The sequence below is a fragment of the Ambystoma mexicanum genome, chromosome 5q, assembly GCF_040938575.1.
Source record: "Ambystoma mexicanum isolate Mex_15411 chromosome 5q, UKY_AmexF1_1, whole genome shotgun sequence".
In the NCBI taxonomy this organism is placed as follows: Eukaryota; Metazoa; Chordata; class Amphibia; order Caudata; family Ambystomatidae; genus Ambystoma; species Ambystoma mexicanum.
Window position 1 is genome coordinate 526,318,506 of NC_090933.1, and position 24,320 is coordinate 526,342,825.

At 46.8% G+C, this 24,320-nt stretch overlaps 6 non-coding genes across 6 annotated transcripts; 1 reads left to right on the top strand and 5 right to left on the bottom strand.

Annotated features, from left to right (window-relative positions):
* Positions 1 to 1,646: 1,646 nt before the first annotated feature.
* TRNAA-AGC (transfer RNA alanine (anticodon AGC)) lies at positions 1,647 to 1,719 on the bottom strand. Its single transcript has one exon. It is a non-coding gene; the product is annotated as a tRNA-Ala (tRNA).
* A 693-nt stretch (positions 1,720 to 2,412) lies between these two features.
* TRNAR-CCU (transfer RNA arginine (anticodon CCU)) lies at positions 2,413 to 2,485 on the top strand. Its single transcript has one exon. It is a non-coding gene; the product is annotated as a tRNA-Arg (tRNA).
* Positions 2,486 to 3,068: 583 nt separating this feature from the next.
* Positions 3,069 to 3,141, bottom strand: TRNAA-AGC (transfer RNA alanine (anticodon AGC)). Its single transcript has one exon. It is a non-coding gene; the product is annotated as a tRNA-Ala (tRNA).
* Positions 3,142 to 10,314: 7,173 nt separating this feature from the next.
* Positions 10,315 to 10,387, bottom strand: TRNAA-AGC (transfer RNA alanine (anticodon AGC)). Its single transcript has one exon. It is a non-coding gene; the product is annotated as a tRNA-Ala (tRNA).
* Positions 10,388 to 18,940: 8,553 nt separating this feature from the next.
* On the bottom strand, positions 18,941 to 19,013 carry TRNAA-AGC (transfer RNA alanine (anticodon AGC)). The gene has a single exon. It is a non-coding gene; the product is annotated as a tRNA-Ala (tRNA).
* A 1,307-nt stretch (positions 19,014 to 20,320) lies between these two features.
* Positions 20,321 to 20,393, bottom strand: TRNAA-AGC (transfer RNA alanine (anticodon AGC)). The gene has a single exon. It is a non-coding gene; the product is annotated as a tRNA-Ala (tRNA).
* Positions 20,394 to 24,320: the final 3,927 nt, after the last annotated feature.

Consider the following 24,320-nt stretch of genomic DNA (forward strand, 5'->3'; position numbering starts at 1 on the left):
GTCTTTTTTCGTGCATTGTCTATCTGATGGCTTGCCATCGACTGGTATACACCGTGCAGCAGCACCATCTGTAGTGCATTCATGCCAACCCTCCTGATTTATGGCGGAGACTGTTTTTTTCTATCCAAAATATTGCTCTTTTTTTTTACTGTCTTCCTCCTAAAATAATTCTACCCCAATGCAATCCAATCAGAATATTCAGTTCTCCCGATTTTATTGACAAAATCTCCCTCCCACGTGCTCCATGTGTGGCAGTGCTGTTTTAAAACTTAGAATGCAACCACAGCTAGCATCTATCTGGATGATGTGTTGTGTTGGTGTGCAGTAGCAATGTTGGACTGTGCTCAATTGCTGTGGCATTTCACCTGCGGAATGATGCATCCAATTTACTCAATGAGAGCGGCCTGGTCTTGAGAGCATGTATTTTTCTGCTTGCTCTGTGTGCATAGCGGGGCTAACCCCTACTCCTTGGCCCCTTACATCATATCAGTAACATGCATAAAATTTCCTGCTTGCCCCAATGATAGAGTCGGAGATATTCTGAAAGTTGGAAACATATATAACATTTTATTGGAAAAAACATATGGTCGCATAATTTGGAATCATCTTATGGGGGCGCCCCCCCCACCCCCACCCCCACCCCTGCTCAGGTCTTATGACTGCCTGGCACCAACCATGGTCCTTAGCCGGGTGGCTCTGCCAATCCCGCCTTACAAAGTCCCATGTCCAAAAGACTGTGAGCCATCTCACACCATTCCGTTCTTGCGAGAACGGCCTGCCCTGGATTCCACTGCTGCCAGGGCTAGATGAGAGGTCTTGCGCTCTCCACCCCTGGCTATTTAAGCCCCCGAAGGTGCAGGCCGTTTCCGGCTGGACCCTCTGGGGGCACCCTGACTGCCTCCTCCCTAGAGGAGGCGAGTCCACGCAGGGGGCAGCCAGAGGGGCGGCCCGCTATGTGAGCTGCGTCTCTAGCGCCCCCTGCGTGGGCTGGCGCATCTGCCTATCTTTTAAGTGAGGGAGGCCATCTTTGAGACGTTGGAGGATTTCGCTTTGGATCTTGTCTTGGGAACTCTACGTGTTGAGTTTCTTCTCCCTTGATGGTGTCATGTTTGTTTGAGGTGCTCAGCACCGATCTAAAATTATCCTCTCTCCAACAGGCGTGCAGGATTGCCCGAATGCCGGGCAAAGTCTTTCACTAGGGAAGTCATACCCATGTCAGGCTGTTCTTTTAGCACTTGTTTCCTGTGTTTCATCAGCAGTAGAGATTTGATGTAAAGGCAGGGGGGGGGTTACTTAAAATAGTTGAGCGCCCTCTAATGCAAGAGAGGTCACGTGAGGTGCGCAACCTACCTACATTTCGACAGGGTGATGGGTGGTGGCAGGGCAGAGGGGTGGGGGCTGACTCTTCAAATGTTGGGAGAGGTGCTAACTTCAGAGATGGTGGCGGAGGGGCAAAAGATCTGTTACTATTCTGGTGCATAAGCAATGTTAAAATCTGTACTTAAAATCTGACTTTTTGGGATAGTAGAAAATGGACGGAAGACTTTCGGGATGATAGTAAGCACCCTGAAGCAAGCAGCGCATGCCTCATTTGGGAGAATTTGAGTTTTGAATAAAATAGTCAAATGGAAGAAAAAGTGTCTTGCTGGAGAATGCGGGCATCGATCCCGCTACCTCTCGCATGCTAAGCGAGCGCTCTACCATCTGAGCTAATTCCCCTCCTCCACGAAGGCTCTCGATACACTGCTTCAGAGCTGAAGCACAGTCTCCTGCTCACACTTGCTTGCTGTCCAGGGACCTGTAGTGCATAAAGCCCTTTCTCTTCATCTGCCGCAGGGGAAATCACAATCTCACCCCTTTGCCCAAAACAAAATACCTTCAGTGGAGCTACAAGTAAAGCTGCAGATGGCCATCCATTGCAATGAGGATTGGCCAACCAGGTATTAATAGCAGAGTGACTCCACTCCCACGCCCTTTCACGCTGGACCTGCGCTTGTGATCAAGAGGCTGCACACCAGTCCCAGAGACCCGAGAGCCCAATTGAAAAGGTGCTTGCTTCTCACTTCATTTCTCTCGCTATTTCTTGCTGTTTTAGGCCGCTGACACGCCGCCTGCAGCCAAAGGACCAGCGCTGGAGTGCCCTTTGTCATTTTTACCAGCTGGCCATATTTTACAATCGAGCGTCAGAATACCAAACAGGTAAGAGTTAGGTCTGGGAATTGAGTCCACTTTCCATCGTGTGTCCCATAAAGCGGAAGTGTCCAGCCGAGTGCAAGCAGGTGCCTTTTGCCCGCGTGTGCTGGGACACTGCAGCTTTGGACGTGAGCCAACTTGCCCTTTTCAGTGGGCCAGTACCTGTGACTCCAGTGAGAGAAGAGGAAAAGAAAGAACTTTCCCCTTCTCTGTCGAGTGGCCCCAGTGGCCTAATGGATAAGGCACTGGCCTCCTAAGCCAGGGATTGTGGATTCGAGTCCCATCTGGGGTGGTTCGTGGCATTTTGTTCACACTTCTGCTAAAGCATGCAAAAGGTTTTTGCGGTAGTAGGGGGAGGGCGCAGGCTAGTACTTTGCTGGGCGCTGTGAAGTCCAGAACGTGCTCTGCTGGTAGCAGACTTTAAATGCCGGGAGACTGCAGAGTGTAGCAACCCCTCATGTCAGCGAAGAGACACAGATGAGTGGTAAGAAAGACAGGGAAAATATGCTTTCTGGAATCTGAGCTCCTGCAGACAGGGCTCACTCTTCTGCCAGCTCCGACCTGCTCCGATGAAAACGAAATAAAAGAGCAAAGGCTGCGCACTTTGAACCAATTATTCGAAGCATCGTATTGAAATGAAATAAAAGGTTAACAGCCCTGGGTGGCATCAAAGTGGAATTTCCTGAATATGTCACCAATGCCATGCAATGCGCCTGTTGCCGGCCCTCGCGCGGATGACTCTTTGGGATAGCAGAAAGTGGACGGAAGACTTTTAGGATGATAGTAAAAAAAACCCAGAAGCGAGCACATGCCTTTATTTGCGACGATTGGTGAGTTTTGAATAAAATAGTGAAAATGAAGAAAAAGCGTCTTGCTGGAGAATGCGGGCATCGATCCCGCTACCTCTCGCATGCTAAGCGAGCGCTCTACCATCTGAGCTAATTCCCCTTCCTGTTAAGAGGCACCTAGTTTCTCTTCCTGGTTGTCGAATAGCACATTACTCTGTGAACTCACAGATGACAGTTGACTGCACTGAGGTCTTCATAGGAGCACATGTAGCCCTTTTCTAAGTATCCCCTTCCACAGACAGGAAGTGCCTGTGCACGTCACACAAGGCAATGCTGCAGCCAGTCCTCTGCTAGTTGCACTGCACTGCCACGACTATAAATCCCATGTGTTCTATTTTGGAAGCACTGCCGAAGCGGACCGACAATCGGGGCAAATAAAACCTAACGTGGAAGAAAGACTTCAAGCGGAAAAAGTTGCTCCATATCTATAAGGAGTGTGAGACAATGTTTAAGGCGATCCTTGAAATATATTGATATCAATGCCTTCTAATGATTCGTATGCTGTTTTCTCTTTTCCCAAATGATAAACGCACCGTGTTTATCCTTATTATGGTCAAATGCGTTCTCCGTAGCCGTTCACACCAGAATTGCTAAGGAAAGTAAAAAAGGATAAAAGAAGAAAAAGTACACATTGTATCGGGCACTGCCACAAAGGTACAAACCTGCACATTGGACCTAGGCACATTGGTGGCGGCAGAGGGCACAATCCCGGACAAAAAAAAGTTTTTTGGGGTTGCAGGGGTGTCCCCCGCATGTTCCATGTAATAATGTCTCTGCAAAAAACAGCAATTTTCCAGGGACTTATTTGCATGGCAGCATTTTTGCGGGGACATTATCACATGGAACCGATAACAGTGCCTGTGGCAACTGCCTATACCCAAGTCAAGCCTGTTGGCTTTTCCATTGCTTGTTTTAACACTTCAGTGCAAGGAACATATATAAATCAAGTGGTTAAGATATTTTTATTACACCAGTATTGCATTTACAGCTGAAGTTAAACCATTAACTGTCAGCAGACCGCTTACAAATAGCACTGACAGGCCACAGTTTGATGTTAATGCTGGAAAGAGCAAAGAGATCCCAGAAGGATGTGTTTTGGGTGGGGAGGGGCAAGTAATGGGTGGAAATGGCCCCAGTGATTAGCATGGCCATGGGTAGAAAATGGTTGGGTAGATAACTAATGAACATCCAGAAGCTGTGTCCTTCCTGTCATGTCATCATCCTCCAGGCTTTAACAAAATTGAATAGTTTTTAGGTGGCGCATATTGAAAAAGGACAGGAAGAAAAGGGGGAAGGCAGTAAATAATTGAGTGGATGCAAAAAGAGAGGGTAATGGTAACTTGACTACTCTCCTGCACATGCCACTGTGCATTCAGACGAAGTACACACATATCCCGGGGTACAGGTTTCTCTCCAAGTCCACAATCCCCCACCACAGCAGATGTTCCAGTCTAGCAGTCGTTGGTAAAAGGGAATTGTCTTTGTTTAATGTCCTCGGTCTGTGTCCTCAGCAATTTCATTGCTCAACATTCCCTTGTTTTTATTTCCCAGTATGCTCCCATGGCCCCAGGCGTGGCCATTTCTTTGTCCTATAGTGTGTGCCTATGGGGCGGCATATCTATACAAAACCCGAAGGCATCCAAAGCAATGCCGGGACTGGTGATCTCAAACACTCCATCTGAGTACGTACCTTACTTGAGGGGCCCTTTGCCCTATTAACACCATAAATAGTCTGCAATTAACACATCACGGTTTGGTAAAACTATCCAAAGGGCAGCTCAAGAGACCAATGTGTTTCTACCCCAACACCTCAGTGGTCATTTCTGTTGGTATGTTAAGTCTGTCCACTCACTGACCATTTGTGTCCAAATCTCACCAGGGTCTATGCTATCCCTGAGGCCGAAACACTTCACCTCTTTAAGGACTTTGCTCATTAATCAATGAGCCATACAAACATTGCATATCAGCACAATAGTGGCATGAAAGGGGCCTCCCTCTACAATACTTAAATGATTTACTTTTTACAAGAATATAGGTGAGGAATTCGACCAAACGCATGATGAGTGTGGGCTCCCCTGGACTTTTTTTGACATTTTTAATTAAATGGATGATGGCACACTGACCTCAGGAAAATGTGTTGGGCTAATCCACAAACATTTCCGTATGCTCACATCACAACAAACTCATAGAGCTGTGTATTCTGGGTTGGACACTGCCTACAGGCACAGTCTGCCATGTCATATTTAGTTGCAATGTGACAGCAGAGGACTGCGCAATATCATCGTAAGGCAGGGGGAGGCTAAACTTCCCCCAGCCATGGTCAACCTGCTTAACTGACAAAGGCTCCCTGCTCTTTTGTTAGGCCCTGCAGCTTACGGCAGCAATTTACATACCCACAGGGGCGTACATCAAACAGGCCACATGGGGCCTGGATGCAGAGAATAACAAAGGAGACAGGAAACTCAACAACCTTTCACATGTAAATGGGTCACCCTGAAGCCAGCTCCCTCCTCTCAGTATCGATGTCAGTGAACGGTCGTGTCTGGTTCTTTTATTGCAGTAGGCCACCCCCGATATGGGGACCCCATTCATAAGGTATGAGAATGTAGTTTGTTGCAAGAGCCAGAGAATCTGGTCTCTCAGCATCTTCAATAGCGAAATGCCGCTTTAACAGGAACCACACAGGGAGGACATTTAAATAAAGAGACAGCAGACAGGCAAATGGGTGGGACTTAGTATCACAAGGGAGTGAGCCCAGAGCTCTTTCTGTTGAGAGGAGGTTTTCGCCATATTTGTTCAGGAACACCCCTTGTTCCTGTTTTCACCCCTTTACCTTTTCCTGTTGCAAATCACTATGCTGATGACTTCACGCATACTGAAAATTGTTAGTAGGGACCCCAGGGTTGGCTCGCTAAGTTACGCTTAACCTACACCAATCACTGTGGCCCACTTAGCTTTAAAAGAGGATCAGAGACCCTCTTTAGCAGATCTGAAGACTACATAAGAAGTAGCAAGAAAAACTCATCCTTGGATCCTGGCTGAAGGTACAGGCTGCCTTACATCTTCCGCCAGTGAAGGAATGCCAGGAATTTCCAAAGAGGGAAACAATATCCCTCCTCTTAACTTCTCCTATGGAACAGGGGAAGAAAAGAACTCGGAGGACTCTCCAGCCGCTCCAGAACCGGTACCCAGCCAACACACATCATGCCCTGCTAGGCCTTTCAGCAAGATCCATGGACAAGAAGTGCCAGATGTGAACAAAAGGACAAGGTAGCACACTCCTTAGCTGTGGGTCATCCACCTTAAAGGACGACACAAGTCCATTGAATAAGCTGGGAGAAGTGCAACGACAAGCATCAATCGCCACCCGCCTTGAAGGATATTTTTTCGAACCACTCAAGTTCCTTGATTCACAACCAACTTCAACAGTGACCATTGTCAAGTCGCAGTTGCTGAAAGAAACCTGAGACGTCTCGACAAGGACTTCAGAACTGCTGATCAGCACAGAGACAATGATTCCTGAACCGGAGTTCCTGTGTAGGACAGCCTGCATACGTTCATCAAGCTTTGCTGACTGAACCGTCCTGCCGCCTGATACCGGCAGCTGACTCCCATCTCAAACTCTGTCGCAGAAGCCTGTGAAGTGTCCTGAAGCCGCTTCGACCCTGTGGAGCAACAAGAACAGCTACAGCAAAAGGTACATTCTGGTTCTATCCCCCCTGGTCCTGCCCATAAGGCCCCTTGAGACATTTTAAGATCCTTTTCTCCCCTTCTGCTGAAGCCAAGAAACCTTAATAAACTATTGCGGTTATTAACCATACCGACTACCCTCCTGTCAGTATCCAGAGTATATCCCTTTTCCTTCTTTGAAACTGTCTGTCCTCTGCATTCCTTTACAGTGTGGGTTGTATTTAGTAGTGTTATTTTACTGTCTGTTGTGCTAATAATAAAGCAGATATTTGTAATCAACTTTGACTGGACACTCCCTTTATCATTGGGTAATAATTGTATTTTTGCTGTGTTGCAACTAACCAATGATCCACAATGTTTAGAGGAGATAAGCCTGCTGTTCCATCCACGTTACCAAAATTAAACAAGGCGGTTTATAATTTTAATTGTATACTTGCTTATTCCAATCTGTTCGGATCCATTCTGGTGTATCTATCAGAGGTGTGGGCTGATTGATGGTTTAGAAACTGATATTCACCCCATGACCACTGGTACCCGGGAATTCGATTCATCATATTGGCAGCAGACGTGTCAACCTTGTTGCACTACATAGGTGATAAAATGATATACTATTGACGGAATAGTGTGATGCGACGGGATGAGTACCCGAGATAGGAAATCTGCTCCATTTGCATGTTTTGTTGGCTTGTGCAGTATGTCAAAATGATAGCCCTGTAGATGCAAGCCCCACCTGGCAATGTGTGGATGCATGCAAGTCATTGCTTTGCCATAGATGGTAGTCAGAGCTTGATGGTCAGGGTTGACCACAAATTGTTTTTCAAACAGGAACAGATGATAATGTTTGTACCCCCATGCAATGGATAGACTTTTCTGCTTGTGCATAGGCCTGTTCTGTCTGCGTGCGGCTTCACCTGGCATATGAAGCAATGCATCTGTGAGAGGCGGAATCACCTGAGTGTTGTGCCCGAATCACTCCTAGGCCTACTGGACTCGCATCGACTGTGACCATCGTGTGACTGTTGGGATTGAGGGACAACATGCAGACAGATGATACTATGGGATGGCATATTTTCTCAAACACTGACATTTTCGTGACCACATGAATTCATGATTTTTCTTGACTAGATGTTGTAGGGGTGTGCTGATGGATGCAAAATCTTGATTGTAGTGCGTGCACTAGCTGGCCAGGCCCAGGAAGGAGCGTAGTTGTGTGACACAGGATGGATGTGGTGTAGACGTTAAAGCCTTTTTTTTGACTGGGTCTTGTGTAATGCTTTTAGCTAACAAACAATTTCACAGAGTGTTTACTGAATTCACATTTTTTTGCGCTTCCGGGTGAGGTGTGCTTCTTCCAGGGCCATGCACACTGTGGAGCGTTATCATGAGATTTTTGGGACGTGCCAAATACCAGGATATTCTCACTGTTGTGTATGCAGTTTGAGATATGTCAGATTACTTTCTGTATTTCTTCTTGAAAAATCTCAACTGCTGAGGATATTCGAAACTAAGATGCCTGGAGCAGTGAAATAGTCATAGGCGTATTGGGAAGGTTATGACGTATCTGGATTCCGGGCTAAGTTCAAGTTGAAGATATCCCTTGTTTAAATCGAGTCTAAACAATATTGTGGCTCAATTTTCAAGGTGTATCATTTCCGCTGCATTGTGGGATGGTGTCTTTCTTTTTATAATTTAGTTTGGTGCTCTTATATCTACACAAAGTTGACTGCGTTAATCTGAATCTTTTGTTGGCACAGGGATGATGGGGAGGTCCATGGTCTGGGACGATGCTAATAACGAGCTTAGTTTGCCTTCGATTTGACATTGTGTGTTGATCGAGATACCCTGTTGTGCTGTCGGTTTGATGGATTGAATCATGTGTTGATTGACATGACAGTTTAAATTTGTTTTAACTTCCCCATGTTTTAAAATAACATCACGTCTTTTTTCGTGCATTGTCTATCTGATGGCTTGCCATCGACTGGTATACACCGTGCAGCAGCACCATCTGTAGTGCATTCATGCCAACCCTCCTGATTTATGGCGGAGACTGTTTTTTTCTATCCAAAATATTGCTCTTTTTTTTTTACTGTCTTCCTCCTAAAATAATTCTACCCCAATGCAATCCAATCAGAATATTCAGTTCTCCCGATTTTATTGACAAAATCTCCCTCCCACGTGCTCCATGTGTGGCAGTGCTGTTTTAAAACTTAGAATGCAACCACAGCTAGCATCTATCTGGATGATGTGTTGTGTTGGTGTGCAGTAGCAATGTTGGACTGTGCTCAATTGCTGTGGCATTTCACCTGCGGAATGATGCATCCAATTTACTCAATGAGAGCGGCCTGGTCTTGAGAGCATGTATTTTTCTGCTTGCTCTGTGTGCATAGCGGGGCTAACCCCTACTCCTTGGCCCCTTACATCATATCAGTAACATGCATAAAATTTCCTGCTTGCCCCAATGATAGAGTCGGAGATATTCTGAAAGTTGGAAACATATATAACATTTTATTGGAAAAAACATATGGTCGCATAATTTGGAATCATCTTATGGGGGCGCCCCCCCCACCCCCACCCCCACCCCTGCTCAGGTCTTATGACTGCCTGGCACCAACCATGGTCCTTAGCCGGGTGGCTCTGCCAATCCCGCCTTACAAAGTCCCATGTCCAAAAGACTGTGAGCCATCTCACACCATTCCGTTCTTGCGAGAACGGCCTGCCCTGGATTCCACTGCTGCCAAGGCTAGATGAGAGGTCTTGCGCTCTCCACCCCTGGCTATTTAAGCCCCCGAAGGTGCAGGCCATTTCCGGCTGGACCCTCTGGGGGCACCCTGACTGCCTCCTCCCTAGAGGAGGCGAGTCCACGCAGGGGGCAGCCAGAGGGGCGGCCCGCTATGTGAGCTGCGTCTCTAGCGCCCCCTGCGTGGGCTGGCGCATCTGCCTATCTTTTAAGTGAGGGAGGCCATCTTTGAGACGTTGGAGGATTTCGCTTTGGATCTTGTCTTGGGAACTCTACGTGTTGAGTTTCTTCTCCCTTGATGGTGTCATGTTTGTTTGAGGTGCTCAGCACCGATCTAAAATTATCCTCTCTCCAACAGGCGTGCAGGATTGCCCGAATGCCGGGCAAAGTCTTTCACTAGGGAAGTCATACCCATGTCAGGCTGTTCTTTTAGCACTTGTTTCCTGTGTTTCATCAGCAGTAGAGATTTGATGTAAAGGCAGGGGGGGGTTACTTAAAATAGTTGAGCGCCCTCTAATGCAAGAGAGGTCACGTGAGGTGCGCAACCTACCTACATTTCGACAGGGTGATGGGTGGTGGCAGGGCAGAGGGGTGGGGGCTGACTCTTCAAATGTTGGGAGAGGTGCTAACTTCAGAGATGGTGGCGGAGGGGCAAAAGATCTGTTACTATTCTGGTGCATAAGCAATGTTAAAATCTGTACTTAAAATCTGACTTTTTGGGATAGTAGAAAATGGACGGAAGACTTTTGGGATGATAGTAAGCACCCTGAAGCAAGCAGCGCATGCCTCATTTGGGAGAATTTGAGTTTTGAATAAAATAGTCAAATGGAAGAAAAAGTGTCTTGCTGGAGAATGCGGGCATCGATCCCGCTACCTCTCGCATGCTAAGCGAGCGCTCTACCATCTGAGCTAATTCCCCTCCTCCACGAAGGCTCTCGATACACTGCTTCAGAGCTGAAGCACAGTCTCCTGCTCACACTTGCTTGCTGTCCAGGGACCTGTAGTGCATAAAGCCCTTTCTCTTCATCTGCCGCAGGGGAAATCACAATCTCACCCCTTTGCCCAAAACAAAATACCTTCAGTGGAGCTACAAGTAAAGCTGCAGATGGCCATCCATTGCAATGAGGATTGGCCAACCAGGTATTAATAGCAGAGTGACTCCACTCCCACGCCCTTTCACGCTGGACCTGCGCTTGTGATCAAGAGGCTGCACACCAGTCCCAGAGACCCGAGAGCCCAATTGAAAAGGTGCTTGCTTCTCACTTCATTTCTCTCGCTATTTCTTGCTGTTTTAGGCCGCTGACACGCCGCCTGCAGCCAAAGGACCAGCGCTGGAGTGCCCTTTGTCATTTTTACCAGCTGGCCATATTTTACAATCGAGCGTCAGAATACCAAACAGGTAAGAGTTAGGTCTGGGAATTGAGTCCACTTTCCATCGTGTGTCCCATAAAGCGGAAGTGTCCAGCCGAGTGCAAGCAGGTGCCTTTTGCCCGCGTGTGCTGGGACACTGCAGCTTTGGACGTGAGCCAACTTGCCCTTTTCAGTGGGCCAGTACCCGTGACTCCAGTGAGAGAAGAGGAAAAGAAAGAACTTTCCCCTTCTCTGTCGAGCCAGGGATTGTGGGTTCGAGTCCCATCTGGGGTGGTTCGTGGCATTTTGTTCACACTTCTGCTAAAGCATGCAAAAGGTTTTTGCGGTAGTAGGGGGAGGGCGCAGGCTAGTACTTTGCTGGGCGCTGTGAAGTCCAGAACGTGCTCTGCTGGTAGCAGACTTTAAATGCCGGGAGACTGCAGAGTGTAGCAACCCCTCATGTCAGCGAAGAGACACAGATGAGTGGTAAGAAAGACAGGGAAAATATGCTTTCTGGAATCTGAGCTCCTGCAGACAGGGCTCACTCTTCTGCCAGCTCCGACCTGCTCCGATGAAAACGAAATAAAAGAGCAAAGGCTGCGCACTTTGAACCAATTATTCGAAGCATCGTATTGAAATGAAATAAAAGGTTAACAGCCCTGGGTGGCATCAAAGTGGAATTTCCTGAATATGTCACCAATGCCATGCAATGCGCCTGTTGCCGGCCCTCGCGCGGATGACTCTTTGGGATAGCAGAAAGTGGACGGAAGACTTTTAGGATGATAGTAAAAAAAACCCAGAAGCGAGCACATGCCTTTATTTGCGACGATTGGTGAGTTTTGAATAAAATAGTGAAAATGAAGAAAAAGCGTCTTGCTGGAGAATGCGGGCATCGATCCCGCTACCTCTCGCATGCTAAGCGAGCGCTCTATCATCTGAGCTAATTCCCCTTCCTGTTAAGAGGCACCTAGTTTCTCTTCCTGGTTGTCGAATAGCACATTACTCTGTGAACTCACAGATGACAGTTGACTGCACTGAGGTCTTCATAGGAGCACATGTAGCCCTTTTCTAAGTATCCCCTTCCACAGACAGGAAGTGCCTGTGCACGTCACACAAGGCAATGCTGCAGCCAGTCCTCTGCTAGTTGCACTGCACTGCCACGACTATAAATCCCATGTGTTCTATTTTGGAAGCACTGCCGAAGCGGACCGACAATCGGGGCAAATAAAACCTAACGTGGAAGAAAGACTTCAAGCGGAAAAAGTTGCTCCATATCTATAAGGAGTGTGAGACAATGTTTAAGGCGATCCTTGAAATATATTGATATCAATGCCTTCTAATGATTCGTATGCTGTTTTCTCTTTTCCCAAATGATAAACGCACCGTGTTTATCCTTATTATGGTCAAATGCGTTCTCCGTAGCCGTTCACACCAGAATTGCTAAGGAAAGTAAAAAAGGATAAAAGAAGAAAAAGTACACATTGTATCGGGCACTGCCACAATGGTACAAACCTGCACATTGGACCTAGGCACATTGGTGGCGGCAGAGGGCACAATCCCGGACAAAAAAAAGTTTTTTGGGGTTGCAGGGGTGTCCCCCGCATGTTCCATGTAATAATGTCTCTGCAAAAAACAGCAATTTTCCAGGGACTTATTTGCATGGCAGCATTTTTGCGGGGACATTATCACATGGAACCGATAACAGTGCCTGTGGCAACTGCCTATACCCAAGTCAAGCCTGTTGGCTTTTCCATTGCTTGTTTTAACACTTCAGTGCAAGGAACAGATATAAATCAAGTGGTTAAGACATTTTTATTACACCAGTATTGCATTTACAGCTGAAGTTAAACCATTAACTGTCAGCAGACCGCTTACAAATAGCACTGACAGGCCACAGTTTGATGTTAATGCTGGAAAGAGCAAAGAGATCCCAGAAGGATGTGTTTTGGGTGGGGAGGGGCAAGTAATGGGTGGAAATGGCCCCAGTGATTAGCATGGCCATGGGTAGAAAATGGTTGGGTAGATAACTAATGAACATCCAGAAGCTGTGTCCTTCCTGTCATGTCATCATCCTCCAGGCTTTAACAAAATTGAATAGTTTTTAGGTGGCGCATATTGAAAAAGGACAGGAAGAAAAGGGGGAAGGCAGTAAATAATTGAGTGGATGCAAAAAGAGAGGGTAATGGTAACTTGACTACTCTCCTGCACATGCCACTGTGCATTCAGACGAAGTACACACATATCCCGGGGTACAGGTTTCTCTCCAAGTCCACAATCCCCCACCACAGCAGATGTTCCAGTCTAGCAGTCGTTGGTAAAAGGGAATTGTCTTTGTTTAATGTCCTCGGTCTGTGTCCTCAGCAATTTCATTGCTCAACATTCCCTTGTTTTTATTTCCCAGTATGCTCCCATGGCCCCAGGCGTGGCCATTTCTTTGTCCTATAGTGTGTGCCTATGGGGCGGCATATCTATACAAAACCCGAAGGCATCCAAAGCAATGCCGGGACTGGTGATCTCAAACACTCCATCGGAGTACGTACCTTACTTGAGGGGCCCTTTGCCCTATTAACACCATAAATAGTCTGCAATTAACACATCACGGTTTGGTAAAACTATCCAAAGGGCAGCTCAAGAGACCAATGTGTTTCTACCCCAACACCTCAGTGGTCATTTCTGTTGGTATGTTAAGTCTGTCCACTCACTGACCATTTGTGTCCAAATCTCACCAGGGTCTATGCTATCCCTGAGGCCGAAACACTTCACCTCTTTAAGGACTTTGCTCATTAATCAATGAGCCATACAAACATTGCATATCAGCACAATAGTGGCATGAAAGGGGCCTCCCTCTACAATACTTAAATGATTTACTTTTTACAAGAATATAGGTGAGGAATTCGACCAAACGCATGATGAGTGTGGGCTCCCCTGGACTTTTTTTGACATTTTTAATTAAATGGATGATGGCACACTGACCTCAGGAAAATGTGTTGGGCTAATCCACAAACATTTCCGTATGCTCACATCACAACAAACTCATAGAGCTGTGTATTCTGGGTTGGACACTGCCTACAGGCACAGTCTGCCATGTCATATTTAGTTGCAATGTGACAGCAGAGGAGGGCGCAATATCATCGTAAGGCAGGGGGAGGCTAAACTTCCCCCAGCCATGGTCAACCTGCTTAACTGACAAAGGCTCCCTGCTCTTTTGTTAGGCCCTGCAGCTTACGGCAGCAATTTACATACCCACAGGGGGGTACATCAAACAGGCCACATGGGGCCTGGATGCAGAGAATAACAAAGGAGACAGGAAACTCAACAACCTTTCACATGTAAATGGGTCACCCTGAAGCCAGCTCCCTCCTCTCAGTATCGATGTCAGTGAACGGTCGTGTCTGGTTCTTTTATTGCAGTAGGCCACCCCCGATATGGGGACCCCATTCATAAGGTATGAGAATGTAGTTTGTTGCAAGAGCCAGAGAATCTGGTCTCTCAGCATCTTCAATAGCGAAATGCCGCTTTAACAGGAACCACACAGGGAGGACATTTAAATAAAGAGACAGCAGACAGGCAAATGGGTGGGACTTAGTATCACAAGGGAGTGAGCCCAGAGCTCTTTCTGTTGAGAGGAGGTTTTCGCCATATTTGTTCAGGAACACCCCTTGTTCCTGTTTTCACCCCTTTACCTTTTCCTGTTGCAAATCACTATGCTGATGACTTCACGCATACTGAAAATTGTTAGTAGGGACCCCAGGGTTGGCTCGCTAAGTTACGCTTAACCTACACCAATCACTGTGGCCCACTTAGCTTTAAAAGAGGATCAGAGACCCTCTTTAGCAGATCTGAAGACTACATAAGAAGTAGCAAGAAAAACTCATCCTTGGATCCTGGCTGAAGGTACAGGCTGCCTTACATCTTCCGCCAGTGAAGGAATGCCAGGAATTTCCAAAGAGGGAAACAATATCCCTCCTCTTAACTTCTCCTATGGAACAGGGGAAGAAAAGAACTCGGAGGACTCTCCAGCCGCTCCAGAACTGGTACCCAGCCAACACACATCATGCCCTGCTAGGCCTTTCAGCAAGATCCATGGACAAGAAGTGCCAGATGTGAACAAAAGGACAAGGTAGCACACTCCTTAGCTGTGGGTCATCCACCTTAAAGGACGACACAAGTCCATTGAATAAGCTGGGAGAAGTGCAACGACAAGCATCAATCGCCACCCGCCTTGAAGGATATTTTTTCGAACCACTCAAGTTCCTTGATTCACAACCAACTTCAACAGTGACCATTGTCAAGTCGCAGTTGCTGAAAGAAACCTGAGACGTCTCGACAAGGACTTCAGAACTGCTGATCAGCACAGAGACAATGATTCCTGAACCGGAGTTCCTGTGTAGGACAGCCTGCATACGTTCATCAAGCTTTGCTGACTGAACCGTCCTGCCGCCTGATACCGGCAGCTGACTCCCATCTCAAACTCTGTCGCAGAAGCCTGTGAAGTGTCCTGAAGCCGCTTCGACCCTGTGGAGCAACAAGAACAGCTACAGCAAAAGGTACATTCTGGTTCTATCCCCCCTGGTCCTGCCCATAAGGCCCCTTGAGACATTTTAAGATCCTTTTCTCCCCTTCTGCTGAAGCCAAGAAACCTTAATAAACTATTGCGGTTATTAACCATACCGACTACCCTCCTGTCAGTATCCAGAGTATATCCCTTTTCCTTCTTTGAAACTGTCTGTCCTCTGCATTCCTTTACAGTGTGGGTTGTATTTAGTAGTGTTATTTTACTGTCTGTTGTGCTAATAATAAAGCAGATATTTGTAATCAACTTTGACTGGACACTCCCTTTATCATTGGGTAATAATTGTATTTTTGCTGTGTTGCAACTAACCAATGATCCACAATGTTTAGAGGAGATAAGCCTGCTGTTCCATCCACGTTACCAAAATTAAACAAGGCGGTTTATAATTTTAATTGTATACTTGCTTATTCCAATCTGTTCGGATCCATTCTGGTGTATCTATCAGAGGTGTGGGCTGATTGATGGTTTAGAAACTGATATTCACCCCATGACCACTGGTACCCGGGAATTCGATTCATCATATTGGCAGCAGACGTGTCAACCTTGTTGCACTACATAGGTGATAAAATGATATACTATTGACGGAATAGTGTGATGCGACGGGATGAGTACCCGAGATAGGAAATCTGCTCCATTTGCATGTTTTGTTGGCTTGTGCAGTATGTCAAAATGATAGCCCTGTAGATGCAAGCCCCACCTGGCAATGTGTGGATGCATGCAAGTCATTGCTTTGCCATAGATGGTAGTCAGAGCTTGATGGTCAGGGTTGACCACAAATTGTTTTTCAAACAGGAACAGATGATAATGTTTGTACCCCCATGCAATGGATAGACTTTTCTGCTTGTGCATAGGCCTGTTCTGTCTGCGTGCGGCTTCACCTGGCATATGAAGCAATGCATCTGTGAGAGGCGGAATCACCTGAGTGTTGTGCCCGAATCACTCCTAGGCCTACTGGACTCGCATCGACTGTGACCATCGTGTGACTGTTGGGATTGAGGGACAACATGCAGACAGATGATACTATGGGATGGCATATTTTCTCAAACACTGACATTTTCGTGACCACATGAATTCATGATTTTTCTTGACTAGATGTTGTAGGGGTGTGCTGATGGATGCAAAATCTTGATTGTAGTGCGTGCACTAGCTGGCCAGGCCCAGGAAGGAGCGTAGTTGTGTGACACAGGATGGATGTGGTGTAGACGTTAAAGCCTTTTTTTTGACTGGGTCTTGTGTAATGCTTTTAGCTAACAAACAATTTCACAGAGTGTTTACTGAATTCACATTTTTTTGCGCTTCCGGGTGAGGTGTGCTTCTTCCAGGGCCATGCACACTGTGGAGCGTTATCATGAGATTTTTGGGACGTGCCAAATACCAGGATATTCTCACTGTTGTGTATGCAGTTTGAGATATGTCAGATTACTTTCTGTATTTCTTCTTGAAAAATCTCAACTGCTGAGGATATTCGAAACTAAGATGCCTGGAGCAGTGAAATAGTCATAGGCGTATTGGGAAGGTTATGACGTATCTGGATTCCGGGCTAAGTTCAAGTTGAAGATATCCCTTGTTTAAATCGAGTCTAGACAATATTGTGGCTCAATTTTCAAGGTGTATCATTTCCGCTGCATTGTGGGATGGTGTCTTTCTTTTTATAATTTAGTTTGGTGCTCTTATATCTACACAAAGTTGACTGCGTTAATCTGAATCTTTTGTTGGCACAGGGATGATGGGGAGGTCCATGGTCTGGGACGATGCTAATAACGAGCTTAGTTTGCCTTCGATTTGACATTGTGTGTTGATCGAGATACCCTGTTGTGCTGTCGGTTTGATGGATTGAATCATGTGTTGATTGACATGACAGTTTAAATTTGTTTTAACTTCCCCATGTTTTAAAATAACATCACGTCTTTTTTCGTGCATTGTCTATCTGATGGCTTGCCATCGACTGGTATACACCGTGCAGCAGCACCATCTGTAGTGCATTCATGCCAACCCTCCTGATTTATGGCGGAGACTGTTTTTTTCTATCCAAAATATTGCTCTTTTTTTTTACTGTCTTCCTCCTAAAATAATTCTACCCCAATGCAATCCAATCAGAATATTCAGTTCTCCCGATTTTATTGACAAAATCTCCCTCCCACGTGCTCCATGTGTGGCAGTGCTGTTTTAAAACTTAGAATGCAACCACAGCTAGCATCTATCTGGATGATGTGTTGTGTTGGTGTGCAGTAGCAATGTTGGACTGTGCTCAATTGCTGTGGCATTTCACCTGCGGAATGATGCATCCAATTTACTCAATGAGAGCGGCCTGGTCTTGAGAGCATGTATTTTTCTGCTTGCTCTGTGTGCATAGCGGGGCTAACCCCTACTCCTTGGCCCCTTACATCATATCAGTAACATGCATACAATTTCCTGCTTGCCCCAATGATAGAGTCGGAGATATTCTGAAAGTTGGAAACATATATAACATTTTATTGGAAAAAACATATGGTCGCATAATTTGGAATCATCTTATGGGGGCGCCCCCCCCACCCCCACCCCCACCCCTGCTCAGGTCTTATGACTGCCTGGCACCAACCATGGTCCTTAGCCGGGTGGCTCTGCCAATCCCGCCTTACAAAGTCCCATGTCCAAAAGACTGTGAGCCATCTCACACCATTCCGTTCTTGCGAGAACGGCCTGCCCTGGATTCCACTGCTGCCAAGGCTAGATGAGAGGTCTTGCGCTCTCCACCCCTGGCTATTTAAGCCCCCGAAGGTGCAGGCCATTTCCGGCTGGACCCTCTGGGGGCACCCTGACTGCCTCCTCCCTAGAGGAGGCGAGTCCACGCAGGGGGCAGCCAGAGGGGCGGCCCGCTATGTGAGCTGCGTCTCTAGCGCCCCCTGCGTGGGCTGGCGCATCTGCCTATCTTTTAAGTGAGGGAGGCCATCTTTGAGACGTTGGAGGATTTCGCTTTGGATCTTGTCTTGGGAACTCTACGTGTTGAGTTTCTTCTCCCTTGATGGTGTCATGTTTGTTTGAGGTGCTCAGCACCGATCTAAAATTATCCTCTCTCCAACAGGCGTGCAGGATTGCCCGAATGCCGGGCAAAGTCTTTCACTAGGGAAGTCATACCCATGTCAGGCTGTTCTTTTAGCACTTGTTTCCTGTGTTTCATCAGCAGTAGAGATTTGATGTAAAGGCAGGGGGGGGTTACTTAAAATAGTTGAGCGCCCTCTAATGCAAGAGAGGTCACGTGAGGTGCGCAACCTACCTACATTTCGACAGGGTGATGGGTGGTGGCAGGGCAGAGGGGTGGGGGCTGACTCTTCAAATGTTGGGAGAGGTGCTAACTTCAGAGATGGTGGCGGAGGGGCAAAAGATCTGTTACTATTCTGGTGCATAAGCAATGTTAAAATCTGTACTTAAAATCTGACTTTTTGGGATAGTAGAAAATGGACGGAAGACTTTTGGGATGATAGTAAGCACCCTGAAGCAAGCAGCGCATGCCTCATTTGGGAGAATTTGAGTTTTGAATAAAATAGTCAAATGGAAGAAAAAGTGTCTTGCTGGAGAATGCGGGCATCGATCCCGCTACCTCTCGCATGCTAAGCGAGCGCTCTACCATCTGAGCTAATTCCCCTCCTCCACGAAGGCTCTCGATACACTGCTTCAGAGCTGAAGCACAGTCTCCTGCTCACACTTGCTTGCTGTCCAGGGACCTGTAGTGCATAAAGCCCTTTCTCTTCATCTGCCGCAGGGGAAATCACAATCTCACCCCTTTGCCCAAAACAAAATACCTTCAGTGGAGCTACAAGTAAAGCTGCAGATGGCCATCCATTGCAATGAGGATTGGCCAACCAGGTATTAATAGCAGAGTGACTCCACTCCCACGCCCTTTCACGCTGGACCTGCGCTTGTGATCAAGAGGCTGCACACCAGTCCCATAGACCCGAGAGCCCAATTGAAAAGGTGCTTGCTTCTCACTTTATTTCTCTCGCTATTCTTGCTGTTTTAGGCCGCTGACACGCCGCCTGCAGCCAAAGGACCAGCGCTGGAGTGCCCTTTGTCATTTTTACCAGCTGGCCATATTTTACAATCGAGCGTCAGAATACCAAACAGGTAAGAGTTAGGTCTGGGAATTGAGTCCACTTTCCATCGTGTGTCCCATAAAGCGGAAGTGTCCAGCCGAGTGCAAGCAGGTGCCTTTTGCCCGCGTGTGCTGGGACACTGCAGCTTTGGACGTGAGCCAACTTGCCCTTTTCAGTGGGCCAGTACCCGTGACTCCAGTGAGAGAAGAGGAAAAGAAAGAACTTTCCCCTTCTCTGTCGAGCCAGGGATTGTGGGTTCGAGTCCCATCTGGGGTGGTTCGTGGCATTTTGTTCACACTTCTGCTAAAGCATGCAAAAGGTTTTTGCGGTAGTAGGGGGAGGGCGCAGGCTAGTACTTTGCTGGGCGCTGTGAAGTCCAGAACGTGCTCTGCTGGTAGCAGACTTTAAATGCCGGGAGACTGCAGAGTGTAGCAACCCCTCATGTCAGCGAAGAGACACAGATGAGTGGTAAGAAAGACAGGGAAAATATGCTTTCTGGAATCTGAGCTCCTGCAGACAGGGCTCACTCTTCTGCCAGCTCCGACCTGCTCCGATGAAAACGAAATAAAAGAGCAAAGGCTGCGCACTTTGAACCAATTATTCGAAGCATCGTATTGAAATGAAATAAAAGGTTAACAGCCCTGGGTGGCATCAAAGTGGAATTTCCTGAATATGTCACCAATGCCATGCAATGCGCCTGTTGCCGGCCCTCGCGCGGATGACTCTTTGGGATAGCAGAAAGTGGACGGAAGACTTTTAGGATGATAGTAAAAAAAACCCAGAAGCGAGCACATGCCTTTATTTGCGACGATTGGTGAGTTTTGAATAAAATAGTGAAAATGAAGAAAAAGCGTCTTGCTGGAGAATGCGGGCATCGATCCCGCTACCTCTCGCATGCTAAGCGAGCGCTCTACCATCTGAGCTAATTCCCCTTCCTGTTAAGAGGCACCTAGTTTCTCTTCCTGGTTGTCGAATAGCACATTACTCTGTGAACTCACAGATGACAGTTGACTGCACTGAGGTCTTCATAGGAGCACATGTAGCCCTTTTCTAAGTATCCCCTTCCACAGACAGGAAGTGCCTGTGCACGTCACACAAGGCAATGCTGCAGCCAGTCCTCTGCTAGTTGCACTGCACTGCCACGACTATAAATCCCATGTGTTCTATTTTGGAAGCACTGCCGAAGCGGACCGACAATCGGGGCAAATAAAACCTAACGTGGAAGAAAGACTTCAAGCGGAAAAAGTTGCTCCATATCTATAAGGAGTGTGAGACAATGTTTAAGGCGATCCTTGAAATATATTGATATCAATGCCTTCTAATGATTCGTATGCTGTTTTCTCTTTTCCCAAATGATAAACGCACCGTGTTTATCCTTATTATGGTCAAATGCGTTCTCCGTAGCCGTTCACACCAGAATTGCTAAGGAAAGTAAAAAAGGATAAAAGAAGAAAAAGTACACATTGTATCGGGCACTGCCACAAAGGTACAAACCTGCACATTGGACCTAGGCACATTGGTGGCGGCAGAGGGCACAATCCCGGACAAAAAAAAGTTTTTTGGGGTTGCAGGGGTGTCCCCCGCATGTTCCATGTAATAATGTCTCTGCAAAAAACAGCAATTTTCCAGGGACTTATTTGCATGGCAGCATTTTTGCGGGGACATTATCACATGGAACCGATAACAGTGCCTGTGGCAACTGCCTATACCCAAGTCAAGCCTGTTGGCTTTTCCATTGCTTGTTTTAACACTTCAGTGCAAGGAACAGATATAAATCAAGTGGTTAAGACATTTTTATTACACCAGTATTGCATTTACAGCTGAAGTTAAACCATTAACTGTCAGCAGACCGCTTACAAATAGCACTGACAGGCCACAGTTTGATGTTAATGCTGGAAAGAGCAAAGAGATCCCAGAAGGATGTGTTTTGGGTGGGGAGGGGCAAGTAATGGGTGGAAATGGCCCCAGTGATTAGCATGGCCATGGGTAGAAAATGGTTGGGTAGATAACTAATGAACATCCAGAAGCTGTGTCCTTCCTGTCATGTCATCATCCTCCAGGCTTTAACAAAATTGAATAGTTTTTAGGTGGCGCATATTGAAAAAGGACAGGAAGAAAAGGGGGAAGGCAGTAAATAATTGAGTGGATGCAAAAAGAGAGGGTAATGGTAACTTGACTACTCTCCTGCACATGCCACTGTGCATTCAGACGAAGTACACACATATCCCGGGGTACAGGTTTCTCTCCAAGTCCACAATCCCCCACCACAGCAGATGTTCCAGTCTAGCAGTCGTTGGTAAAAGGGAATTGTCTTTGTTTAATGTCCTCGGTCTGTGTCCTCAGCAATTTCATTGCTCAACATTCCCTTGTTTTTATTTCCCAGTATGCTCCCATGGCCCCAGGCGTGGCCATTTCTTTGTCCTATAGTGTGTGCCTATGGGGCGGCATATCTATACAAAACCCGAAGGCATCCAAAGCAATGCCGGGACTGGTGATCTCAAACACTCCATCGGAGTACGTACCTTACTTGAGGGGCCCTTTGCCCTATTAACACCATAAATAGTCTGCAATTAACACATCACGGTTTGGTAAAACTATCCAAAGGGCAGCTCAAGAGACCAATGTGTTTCTACCCCAACACCTCAGTGGTCATTTCTGTTGGTATGTTAAGTCTGTCCACTCACTGACCATTTGTGTCCAAATCTCACCAGGGTCTATGCTATCCCTGAGGCCGAAACACTTCACCTCTTTAAGGACTTTGCTCATTAATCAATGAGCCATACAAACATTGCATATCAGCACAATAGTGGCATGAAAGGGGCCTCCCTCTACAATACTTAAATGATTTACTTTTTACAAGAATATAGGTGAGGAATTCGACCAAACGCATGATGAGTGTGGGCTCCCCTGGACTTTTTTTGACATTTTTAATTAAATGGATGATGGCACACTGACCTCAGGAAAATGTGTTGGGCTAATCCACAAACATTTCCGTATGCTCACATCACAACAAACTCATAGAGCTGTGTATTCTGGGTTGGACACTGCCTACAGGCACAGTCTGCCATGTCATATTTAGTTGCAATGTGACAGCAGAGGACTGCGCAATATCATCGTAAGGCAGGGGGAGGCTAAACTTCCCCCAGCCATGGTCAACCTGCTTAACTGACAAAGGCTCCCTGCTCTTTTGTTAGGCCCTGCAGCTTACGGCAGCAATTTACATACCCACAGGGGCGTACATCAAACAGGCCACATGGGGCCTGGATGCAGAGAATAACAAAGGAGACAGGAAACTCAACAACCTTTCACATGTAAATGGGTCACCCTGAAGCCAGCTCCCTCCTCTCAGTATCGATGTCAGTGAACGGTCGTGTCTGGTTCTTTTATTGCAGTAGGCCACCCCCGATATGGGGACCCCATTCATAAGGTATGAGAATGTAGTTTGTTGCAAGAGCCAGAGAATCTGGTCTCTCAGCATCTTCAATAGCGAAATGCCGCTTTAACAGGAACCACACAGGGAGGACATTTAAATAAAGAGACAGCAGACAGGCAAATGGGTGGGACTTAGTATCACAAGGGAGTGAGCCCAGAGCTCTTTCTGTTGAGAGGAGGTTTTCGCCATATTTGTTCAGGAACACCCCTTGTTCCTGTTTTCACCCCTTTACCTTTTCCTGTTGCAAATCACTATGCTGATGACTTCACGCATACTGAAAATTGTTAGTAGGGACCCCAGGGTTGGCTCGCTAAGTTACGCTTAACCTACACCAATCACTGTGGCCCACTTAGCTTTAAAAGAGGATCAGAGACCCTCTTTAGCAGATCTGAAGACTACATAAGAAGTAGCAAGAAAAACTCATCCTTGGATCCTGGCTGAAGGTACAGGCTGCCTTACATCTTCCGCCAGTGAAGGAATGCCAGGAATTTCCAAAGAGGGAAACAATATCCCTCCTCTTAACTTCTCCTATGGAACAGGGGAAGAAAAGAACTCGGAGGACTCTCCAGCCGCTCCAGAACCGGTACCCAGCCAACACACATCATGCCCTGCTAGGCCTTTCAGCAAGATCCATGGACAAGAAGTGCCAGATGTGAACAAAAGGACAAGGTAGCACACTCCTTAGCTGTGGGTCATCCACCTTAAAGGACGACACAAGTCCATTGAATAAGCTGGGAGAAGTGCAACGACAAGCATCAATCGCCACCCGCCTTGAAGGATATTTTTTCGAACCACTCAAGTTCCTTGATTCACAACCAACTTCAACAGTGACCATTGTCAAGTCGCAGTTGCTGAAAGAAACCTGAGACGTCTCGACAAGGACTTCAGAACTGCTGATCAGCACAGAGACAATGATTCCTGAACCGGAGTTCCTGTGTAGGACAGCCTGCATACGTTCATCAAGCTTTGCTGACTGAACCGTCCTGCCGCCTGATACCGGCAGCTGACTCCCATCTCAAACTCTGTCGCAGAAGCCTGTGAAGTGTCCTGAAGCCGCTTCGACCCTGTGGAGCAACAAGAACAGCTACAGCAAAAGGTACATTCTGGTTCTATCCCCCCTGGTCCTGCCCATAAGGCCCCTTGAGACATTTTAAGATCCTTTTCTCCCCTTCTGCTGAAGCCAAGAAACCTTAATAAACTATTGCGGTTATTAACCATACCGACTACCCTCCTGTCAGTATCCAGAGTATATCCCTTTTCCTTCTTTGAAACTGTCTGTCCTCTGCATTCCTTTACAGTGTGGGTTGTATTTAGTAGTGTTATTTTACTGTCTGTTGTGCTAATAATAAAGCAGATATTTGTAATCAACTTTGACTGGACACTCCCTTTATCATTGGGTAATAATTGTATTTTTGCTGTGTTGCAA